This window comes from Pezoporus flaviventris, unplaced genomic scaffold (assembly GCF_033815535.1).
Source record: "Pezoporus flaviventris isolate CSIRO_AGI_PZ_B2104156 unplaced genomic scaffold, CSIRO_AGI_Pfla_v1 ptg000001l, whole genome shotgun sequence".
NCBI lineage: Eukaryota > Metazoa > Chordata > Aves > Psittaciformes > Psittacidae > Pezoporus > Pezoporus flaviventris.
The window spans coordinates 14,270,731-14,279,431 of record NW_026892549.1 but is presented as its reverse complement, the minus strand read 5'-3'; the positions used below and the strand labels follow the sequence as shown (position 1 = coordinate 14,279,431).

The 8,701-nt window shown below is 36.0% G+C and overlaps 1 long non-coding RNA gene across 2 annotated transcripts; it reads left to right on the top strand.

Moving 5' to 3' along the window:
• The first annotated feature begins 2,364 nt into the window (after positions 1-2,364).
• On the top strand, positions 2,365-4,884 carry LOC133278867 (uncharacterized). 2 transcript variants are annotated; one of them, XR_009746836.1, is made up of 3 exons: positions 2,365-2,469; positions 2,653-2,762; positions 4,302-4,884. It is a non-coding gene; the product is annotated as an uncharacterized LOC133278867 (long non-coding RNA). The 2 variants fall into 2 exon arrangements; XR_009746769.1 differs by having other exon boundaries at positions 2,366-2,469; positions 2,687-2,762.
• Positions 4,885-8,701: the final 3,817 nt, after the last annotated feature.

Here is an 8,701-nt window from a genome sequence, read left to right as displayed (position 1 = left end):
ACAAAAATGGACCGTTGACGATTTTACCTTTGCCACAATTTTGTCTCACTTCAGAAGTGGGTGTCACCTCACCTAAACTCCAATTAAGTACATGAAGATAATAGTCAATGCCTTTCCAGACCTCTGTTGGCTTTCATATTTTTCATCTTGTTCATCTTGTTCATCAGATCACCTTGCTATCTTGGGCTGGTTGTTCTTTGTTTCAGTTGATGTGCTCAAACTGGACAAATATTTCAGCAGGTATTTTCTTCCACCTAGTTATACTAAAACTCTTGATGTCATTAGATTTTCAATGTACATCTACTACTCATGAATTAAACGGACAGGGCTTGAAATCTGAACTGCATCTACAATCTCAGTGGAACAATAGATTTAGCTCAGGTACATCATCAACATTGAAAGAAAGCACTGTCAAAGTTAAAAAGCAAGAAACTCTTTGGTAAGTCATCGGCCTCCACATAAGCTTCTTTGCTTGTATATGCCAAAAAATTCCTCCTCACTCACAGTTGCCAACCACAGTATATTTTTGCACCGCTCTCTGTTTATCATCTACAGTGCTTACTGATGTGCAATTACATCCAACTACATGCACCAGCAGTGTGTTCTTTCTCATCTGGTTGTCAGAGATGATCAAAATATCATGCCTATGGATTTCTTTAGTTCACATGCAGCAAAACTTCCACTGAACTTTATCCAGGTGGAGATGTCACATGAAGGAGTATTGTGGAAATCGATTTTCTTAAGGTTGTTCAGAACGCCAGTGGCATGGCCAGGACTTTCTCAATTCCTGCTTCAATGGCTGTCATTGTACACCTAGCCAATTCACTGGAATAGTTCACCTTTTTTAAATAAAGGGGAGTGTGTGTATTTGTTGTTGTTTTGTTATTTTTTTTATCCTCTCAAGTTGTAGCAGCAGCCTATTTTCTCAACTTGTTTTTTTTTGTTCAGGTGTGGTCAAAGCTGCTTCAGATCCTCAGGTACTCATAGTAGTGTTTGTATGTTTGTTTCTTGAGTGTAAATTCAGACACTTTGCACTGAAAGAAAAGGTTTTGGTTTTTTTATTTGCAGAAAAGCAAATAACAATAGGAAAATGGATTTTTTTTTAAAGAAAAGTCATACAAAATGTCAATCTACTGTATGATTTTGTGATAATCAGAAACCGATATTTGTTATCTATTTGGTATAGCAATAATGTGGCTAGCTCTCATTTTCTTGAAAAAAAAAAATGCATTCCTAATCACAAAGACTTCAAGCCACTTAATGTAATGATTTGTGAGCAAAAAGTTGTAATAACTATGAGTCAAAACATGGATATTTTCTGTCTGATAACATGGATCCATTTGCTTTGCTGTAGAGAAAGTTGTTGCATGGATATACAGGTTTTGAGATTAAACACTTCAAAGGATATCAGGAGCAAACTTCTTGCTTCTCATTCTCTTTTTGGCGATAGGTAAAATACTTCAAAATTTTTGTTTTGATGGAAAATGGTGGAAATGGACTTCTACCTAGCTCTTCTTCATCTTAGTATTTCAATGTAAGACCTAGTAAAAGCACAATCCTTAATAATTTTTGTTAATTACATTTATAAATAAGCACATAAAAACATAAAATCATTAAAAGTCAATATGAAATTATATATCTATAATAATAAAATATTAAACGTTGTCTAGAACTAAATCAAGGCAGCTTATATGTAAATATGTGTATACTTTTATTTCATTTTCCCTCCATTTCTGTCTATAGCTGCTCTTACTCCTTTGCAATTATCAGTACAGATATTTGTAAAAGAAACATTTAATCCTGCAGCTATAACATAGAGGTGTGCAAATCTTTTTCTTTGTTTTCTGATAATTATAAAGAGATTTTTATAATGTTCATTTCATCACTACTTAAGAATATTTTTACGTTATAATAAGTAAACAATAATTTCAGGACAAATGAAAGATGTCATTCCACTCAAAATGAATGTTCTCATTTATCATGACAGAGTTTTTTGGAATTTGAAATCCAATTTGGAAAGGTTTTTCCACTTGTGAATAGTATTTTGAATGCATTGTCATTTTAAATTGAATTTAAAAAAAAACCAAACCAAAGCAAACTTCCCTCTTGATGTAGAAACGATTTACATTTCATCATGCTAAAAGGACTTAAAAAAATTGGGAAAATAATTTTCAAACAAAAAATTGTTACATTTTCCAGTTGACATAGGTGTATGAAACTGTATGTTTTACTTTAAATTATGAACAGAAGATGTGTCTCATTTTAAATTTCAGACCACCTTATGCCATCTATTTTTAACAGCTGTTAGTGTTTGGGCCGTAGGTAGTTAAAAACTTCTGACATAATTGATCTTTTGTCCACATCCCTGGTGCATTTGAAGGTCAAGGCTTCTTCCAAAGGAATATTTCCTGTCTCTGTTTTCTGTGTACTGTTAATCAGTAGTGAACATTTGTATTTATGCAAACACAGGTAATGTAACTTTAAATATACTTGTGGGACATGTCTAAATAACTGGCTATTTTCTCATCCTTTTTAGGAGAAGAACTACATTTTAAGGATATGTCATTATCAAGCTACAGATGTGGCTGTCCTGTTAGAAGACCAGGATGCCTATTAGGAGCCAGATTATGACCTTTTGTGCTTATTTTATAGATTATTATTAATGTGGTATTCAACTATTTTTTAGAGCCTAATGATCAAGAAAGGACCATGTTAATACCACAGTTTGGACAACATTATTCCCAATGATTTGAGACACTATGGTGAGATTTGGAGCACATTGTGGTCACTTTAAACTTACTATTTTCCATTCATATTATTCTACCATGATGCAAAACATTCTAGTGTGCTGTGTTACCAATAGAAAACCTTCAAAGTGTTCTACCTTGACAGAGAACTAGAAAACTATTTTCCTTCTGTATTTTCTCAATGAAATTGTCTACAAAAAAATCCAGTGCTTAGACTACACTTGATCCTGCACAAATATACTAATTTGATAAAAAAAAAGGAAGAATGAATCACCTCTGGGGGAAAAATATTCTGACCACTTTAAATAAATTGAATGCTTATAATATATATAAAAAGAAAACCTAGTTAGTGACATAACTTCACTAAACCACAGTAGTTTTGCTTCTAAAAGGTAAATCAACACTAAAAAAAATAAAAATGGAGACTTATAGAAAAAAAAAATCTCTACAGGTGCCTCCAGGAATTAAACTATCTTTTAAAGAGATATTAAAAATATTATTTTTATGCTTCTGAATGCTAAAATGTCATCCCAGGAACTGATTCCTAAGAAAACATCCTAAAAGAGGGTAAGCCTCAAGGTGATGAGTAGAAGTTTTAGAAGTTGTTAAAATTAGCAAGTTATCGACTAAAGAAAACATTTGTGCAATCAGATGTTATAGATGTAGAGGCAAAAAGCAGCAAATGTTTTAGGAAACTTCAGAAACTCAGTAAACTTCCCATAAGACTATGGATACTTATTTTTTAAAAAAATCTCTTTTCTATTAGCAAGTATGAAGTGAATTAGATTATCTTAGTCTGGAAAAATGAGAAAATGATGGCATTAGTTAGAGGTAGTTAAATTATCATTTGTATGAAAAACTATTGCATATAATCAACTTGAATTCACCTAAACTCCCCTTGCTGCTCTTTTTCTGGTCCCCTTGAGGAAAAACAACAACAACAAAATAGTACATGCTTATATTCTGTAGTGCCAAAATGTGAATTAGTTTAAGTGAATAAAGGTCTGCATGGGGTTACAGTGAGACCAGCAATTTGTTTTAAAGGTACACAAACATAGCTGTACAAATGTAAAAATCTAGAATATTAAGAAATACTTTATTAACATGACTGAGGAATCACTTATGCCTTAAGTAAACTCTCCTGATAATACAAGCCAGAGTACAGATGAACACTTTTTAATGCCAGGCTGCTCTACAGTGCTACTTGTGAGCACCCTGCTTTAAGAAGATATCACCCCATTGAAATTTGTTGAAGATGCTTGCTTATGGCTTACAATTAACTCTTCAAAGCTCCCACAGTGACATAACACCTTTGTTATTAATGGAGGATTTGCATTATTTCAGTTAGCAGTGCTCTAAATGAAGAGTTGGTCTCCATCTGAAACAGGCAAAGCACAATTTTCTTGGGTTACTTTGGGGCTTGCAGGCATATTAAGGGATTAGCTTTTAAGGTTTCACTACTTAATCTGTGTGGGTTGCTGCTAGAAGTGTTTCCCCATCTGGATTAGCTCCTAAAACTAAGAATCATAGTTTTTATAATAATTTTCTTTGCAGTGTTGGTTTTCAATGAGACAGGTAAATTGATTCAGCCTCCCTGAAGGTACACTGCTACTGATATGACAGAGCTGGATGAATGAGATGCTGGTGTACAGGGTCCACTCTTTCTTCATATGCTATGATCTTAAGTTTAAATCAGCCATGAAATAGCATTCAAAGGCTGAGGTGAGCACAGGGATGAAGCATGAAGTGAAATCCCAGCACACTTACAACTAAGATTTGTTTTTACACAGGTTAGGTGATTGTTCACCTACAGTAATTTTATTTCTTGGTGTATTCACAGACATATGTTGCAACTAAAAGGCAGTGTTGGCACAGACCTCACAAAAACTGTGGGTGAAGTAGAAAGCTTTTAACCATAAGAAAAGTAAGGTTCCAGAAAAATCTGCCTATGAGAGAAAAATATGGCTTTAAGGAAAACCAGGATCAGTTTAGGAAAGCAATTCTAAACTGGATATGATAGTGTGATTTGATGTACAGGTAGATCCCCTTTGGTCTTGTCACCTATGAAAAGAAGAGGTCCTAGATTAACTAAGTGAAATTACCTGATATGCTTTTAGAGATTGGTATTTACATTAGTGTAAATAGAAATGTTGTGTGAAACAGTCGTGCTTAGAAATTTTATGCCAATATAAGTAGTGTTGGGGTTCCTTCCCCAGTTTTTTGGTTTTTTTTTTGGTATAGGAATAGTCCAACAAAAAAATCAGGCACTTCTTACTACAGCATCTGTATGATTCATGGGGAACTGCCTGTAAGCTCAGAATCATCAAGATACAGTGTGTTTTGTTGCCTAAGGGCTACTGGTTATGGTACTTCTCAGATCAGTGTAGGTGCTAGAAATTATTAAGGGCTTTGTTGTACCAGTGTTAGTTGCTGTACTGAATCTCAAATTTGAACTTTTAAGTGATTTTCTAGTGTATTATGCTCCTACAAATCCAGACAGGGGGACTGTTTTCAGCTGAAACAAATAAATAGAAAAGCAAGACGCTGTAGTTACAAAGTATGTTGCTAGTTTAAATCTCACTGCGTAACCTGCATGTACCTGCTGGGTTGCAATATTGCTGTCAGTTCAGAAATGCAAATGCCTGTTTCCTTCCCTGCAGGTGCACAGCAAGTAGGTAATCTATAAGTACCTGTGCGTAGCTCCACATGGCAAATATCTTGCTACCTTGATGTACCTCCACCTTTCTGATAAGTCTTTTTAGGCTTTAAATACTTCTTGGCACTCTATAGTGGTTAGAAATATACCCATAGCTTGATTTGAAAACACAGTAGGAGTGTTCCAGAATCTGATTATGAATAGGTTTTCCATCATGATCTGACTGTCTGTAAACACAAGGAATTTGGATCTGATTGTTCAGATCCTTTAATATATATCTAAGTCCCAGAATAATCATAGGCAGAGGATGGAAGTCATTATACTTTCTACAGGGAAAAAATGCCTCTACATGGATTCATTTGCACAAACTGGGTAGCTGTGTCTTGTTTTAATTGGAAATTGACAATATCTACATGTGTGGTCTATGTTTTAAAAAGCTCAGAACCTGAAAAATAAGTATTTGGAAATGCATAGTAGAACAAACTTCTGATCTAGATTTCATTCATGTTGATTTATGAACTACAGTAGAGTAGTTAGCTCATTAGAGTTATGCTTAGGAGGCCATACATAAATTACTTTTCTGTGAAAATATCTATATTGTGTCTTATACCAGAAAATTTTAGTTTACCCCTACAAATTATTTTCCACCTCAAAAACCAAAAATGGCAGCTCTCCAGCCATCTGTTTAAGGAAAGTGGAACTGAAGGACTCTGCCAGGAGGGACACCCCACTGCAAAGGAGAGGAAGGTGCTTAGTGGCCCCAGCTCTGCTCTCCAGGTGGACCTTACAGACAGGTAAGTTGCACATCCACTCTCAATCATTTCAGATCTCAGTTGTAACATACTGGAAAACCTGATGAACTGGTATACGCCAAGACAATCAAAAATTTCTGAACACCATTCAATGTAAGTATCCTCTAAAACTGCTTGATGTAAGTACAATTGCACTTTGAAGAAAAGGACACAAAATCAAGCATAGTTTCTGATTACTTATTTTAGCAAACAAGCTACTAGGAGTGCTCAGAATATGTTTACTCCAAAGAAAATATGTATAATGATTTAGCATCAAAATATTTTTTTTATCTATCTGAACTGTTGGGTCAGTGAAATTGAACCTGTGGCTGGTCGGAGTACCACTCAGCTCTTCTGTGTGTGGCAGTAACCTGCCTGTGTGGACTTTATGGGGAAACTGAGTGACATTAAATATTATGTTTTCATGTTACAGCTTCCTTTGCATTTGACCACTATTTTGCACAAAGGCTCTTTACTGCAGTCTTTAAAATCAGAATAACGGAATGCAATAAATTAATACAAGAAAATGAGAATTTTGCATATAAACAGATTTTCCACGGTTCCCTCTCACTCTCAGTCGGTACATTGGTACATTGTATTTTTTCACAAATAAATAGGATGCCTTGGAAATTATTTAAAGTGTGTCTGACTTAGGAGACTCTTCAGGAACACTTATGTAGCAGTTACAGATAAACACATAAAGCCATTAAGATGCACAATCATATGCTGCAGGAGCTGTTTGTATTTGTGTATCATCCTCACTTCAGTGGGAATTCACACTGGTTTCTCTGCATCAATATCAGCTAAAATGTGTATCTGTTTAACTCATTATTTGTATAATTGTATAGAGTTGGCTTTATTCACACTGTGCTGGCGTTGAAAACTAAAATCCAGACCAGTATCACAAAGTTCCCATGTGTGGCTTAAGGAATTACATATTCTGCCTTGTGAGAGTGTAAAATTATAGTTGTATAAAATCACCTAGCAGTTCTTTACCATGAGTTGCATTTTATTACCAATTTCAGATATAGCCATGAGGTAACAGCTAAAAAGGTCACAGTGCAAATACATGTGCAGAATTTAAATGAGGACTTATTCTTTCTCCAATAAACACACACCGGATGCAAAGGAGGAATTGGAACATTTTCAGAAAGCAGCTCAGGCCCATGCGTCTCTCATCAGGGACCATTTCAAAGATTAGTTTCTGATGTCCATAGAAACATATTGTGTGAGCATGATTTGAGATAATATGCCATTTCTGTGCATTGCCATCTCCTCTGAAAGCATTCCGGCTGCACAGGTCTGATTGCTGGATTTTGCAGCACCCTGTGAGAGCTGCAAAACCTTGGTAGTCCAAGTGGACTGGCTGCCTCTGTAAAGTGAGCCTGTAAAGCTTTATTTTCTTCTGGGAAAGAAACCGTATCTGAATATTGCCCAAATTTCAAATTACCTGCCCCAGTACTAAACAAAGATTAAAGGAAGAGGAAAGGAGAAACGTTTCCAGAAATGAAACCTCAGGTGATCTGGTTTCTGTTCTCAGCTCTGACACCCTTTTTGTCAGCCTTGGTAAGTCATTTAGCTGTGCCTTTTTTCTCATCTTCATAATAGGCATAATAGGAACATTGTAAAGACAAAATCAATATTGCTAGTAAAACACTGAGGATCACTGCTACATAGAAGGCCCACACAAGTATGGGCTGTTTAAGACCTGAAAAAACAGGCAGTTGAACCCTTTGCTGGGACAGGACTGGGTGTCCTTAGCCCAGATACAGAGGATGGGGGCAGAGACCAGTCATCAGAATGTGGTATCTGCTTTAATAAGCACGTGGAGCCCTTTTGGGGTTAGTCATACTGAGCAGTGATGGGAGAGAAGGTCTTCCCATCTTAATAGGGCTCATAAACTCCCTGACCAGTGGGTGGGACAGGACAGGGGATATTTCCAAAAGGATGCTACCACAAACTGGTCTTCTAACAAATATTAGCAAAAAATTGGCAAATATGTGAGAAAAAAGCTGGCAAATATGTGAGAAAAATCTCACTTTCCTCTCCCTCCTGTTCTTGTGTTCAATAGCTTGGGAATATTTGGCTAAGCCTGCCAGTGCTATAGAGATGAGGTAGAAAACCCTCAGAGCTGCAAGTTCAGCTTTTACAGCAGCTCAAATGCTGCAGTGGCAACATGCAGATTGTGGCTTTCTCCCTCCGACCTCAACAGCCAACTCTTAACTCCATGAGCAAATATTTCAAAGACTGAAACATTAGAACAGCACAGCACAGAATAACATATAATAGAATAGATTATTTCACTGGGAAAAGACCTACAACTAACCTCTAGGCCAATTGCCTGAGCACTTCAGGGCTGACCAAGAGTTAAAGCATATTATTAAAGGCATCGTCCAAATGCCTCTTAAACACTGACAGTCATGGGGCATCTTTCTGTAAGATCTTTCTCAAACTTTAATTTTGACTTGGAGATTGATTTCCAAAAGCACAAACCTGTGGCTCTGAGA